Source organism: Otolemur garnettii, unplaced genomic scaffold, assembly GCF_000181295.1.
Source record: "Otolemur garnettii isolate 467f Iridium unplaced genomic scaffold, OtoGar3 scaffold00085, whole genome shotgun sequence".
NCBI classification, from domain to species: Eukaryota; Metazoa; Chordata; class Mammalia; order Primates; family Galagidae; genus Otolemur; species Otolemur garnettii.
The window spans coordinates 1,973,271-1,975,891 of NW_003852480.1; positions in this window are offsets into that span (position 1 = coordinate 1,973,271).

A 2,621-nucleotide genomic window follows, 5' to 3' on the forward strand; every position below is an offset into this window, starting at 1 on the left:
GAGCAAATCCTTGTAAAGTATGGAGCACAAAGAAAAGTGCTTGGTGAATTTGAACTATGACCTTTCTCACATACAAATATCTGGCAATTACAAATAATAGTTGATATTAATATGAGTAAACAGAACATAATTTGTTAGGCAGATGACACAAATAAAAACCCATAATCTTAAGAAAAATTACAAAATTCACATTACCAAGGACAATGATCTTTTTAATAAAATAAAATGACAAATACTGATTTATTTAAAAGCAAAGTCTCTTAAATTGAACTACCAAATTTAGAGATTTGGTACTTGCAGAGATACATCTAAAGTCAAATAATACAGAAATAGTACAAATACAAATACAGTTAGAATATAATAATGCATGTCACAAATACAACAGCATAGAAAATGAATATTAATTAAATTTTGAGAAACTAAAGAAGTATTTGATAGTGACATTCTTAAAGACGAAAATTGTTTTCTTTTTTTCTTTTTTTTATTAAATCATAGCTGTGTACATTAATGCAATCATGGGGTACAATGTGCCAGTTTTACATACAATTTGAAATGCTTTCATCAAATTGGTCAACATAGCCTTCACGGCATTTTCTTAGTTATTGTGTTAAGACATTTATATTCTACACCTAGTAAATTTCACATGTACCCTTGCACCAAAGGTGTGGTCCCACTAATTACTCTCCCTCCACCCATACTCCCCCCTCCCCTCCTCTCCATCTCCCCTTTCTCCCTCTTCTTGGGCTATAATTGGGTTATAGCTTTCATAAGAAAGCTGTAAATTGGTTTCATAGCAAGACTGAGTACATTGGATACTTTTTCTCCCATTCTTGAGATACTTTGCTAAGAAGAATATGCTCCAGCTCCAACCATGTTAAAGAGGAAGATTTTAACTAAACACTATCATTCTATGGTGAGAACCAAAGCAAAAGTTTTAAAGTATTGAAAATTTAAAAACTAATTTATAAAGATGATTTTAACAGAAATGTACAAAATTTTCCAAGATTAAGAGAATACATCCATTTCAACTACTCGTGCAATATTTACAAAATACATTAGCATGCAAAGAAAATTTCAAATATAAATAACAGGAAATTTAGGCCATATTTTATTTTATTTTTATTAGGCCATATTTTATAGTTCCATAAAACAAAAAAGTTATTTATTTTTCATTTAATAGAGTTGGTTCCTCATCACTTTAATAAAATGAAAAAAATTAAAAGTTAAAAAGATGCATGTTTTCAACAGTGAGGGAAAGTTTTGACACCCCTATTATGAAATTAATTTGTACCTTTTATATGAAAGCTATAACCTAATAACAGCCTAAGAATACGGGGAGAGGGGGTAATGGGTGGAGTGAGGTTGATTGGAGGGATCATTTCTGTGGTTTATCTTACAAGGGTACAAGTGAATCTTTCTAAGAGTAGAATATGAACGTTTTAACATAATAACAAAGAAAATGACATGAAGACTATGTTTACCAGTTTGATGGAAGTGTTTCAGATTGTGTGTGAAAACACCACACTGTACCCCAGAAGTGCATTAATGTACATAGTTACCATTCAATTAAAAAAAATAAAAAAGAAAAAAAGAAAGTTTTGAGTCTGAAGTTGAGAATCTTTGATTTGACTTGTAATAGGCAAGGGTCACAGTATCAAACTAAAACATACATCAAGAGGCAGAATAGCTGTAATCTTCATGCTGGGTCTACAGTGTTGTGGAGAAAGGAAAAAAGTTAATGTAGGTAGGCTGAGTTTTGTTTTTAGTTTTGTTTTTTTTTTTTTCCACTTGTATGGAATGAATAGCAAAACCACACAGGGACAAGCTAAGTCAGATATCAATCTCTAAAATGTTCTCACATCCTTGATCTGCCGTCTCTAAATTGCTGAAGCTCCTAAAGAATGGGTCCTGGACATTCTTCTCCTCTGGCTCTATCCCCTCTCCTCATCTCCTCTCTTCCTAAAGTGGTTTAGTGTTTTGCAGTTTCCCTGCATTGCACTTCTGCTGCATTGATTATTAATCTGGACTGAGATATAGGTTTTGTTTGGTTTTTCCTCCAGTTTGAGAAGGTATGTCTTTGATGAATTTCGGAAATGTATAAGCATTCTCTCTTCAGTTATTGCCATTTCTCTCTTCTTTCTACCACGTCCTTTGGAATATCTAATAGATACGTATTGGTCTTTCTTTTGCTTTCTTTCATGAAGAGATTATTTACAATTTCTTTAATAATAGCCTCTTAGCCATAGCCTATCATTTAATTTCCATTGGCTTTATAATTTCGCTCATTGCAATTATTTCAAGAATCCCATTTTCTTTTTTCATGACCTCTTGTTATTCTGTTACATACTAATTATTTTATGATTTTTAATCATTTTTCACATTATCATTATAGTCTGCTTCAGGTTCTTCATTGCCTCAAATGTCTAGAGTAATGATTCTCCTATTGATTGTGTCTGTAAGATTCAGCAAATGGATTCTTTATATTTTAATCTTTAATTTGCCCTTCTCTTAGAGGGGCTTGGTTTTTGCTGGTGTCTTTCCTGCTGACAGGAGTGAAAATGGACATCTGGAGAAATTGTGCATTACTTCTATGCATCCTGAGAGTATCACAAGCAGAACTC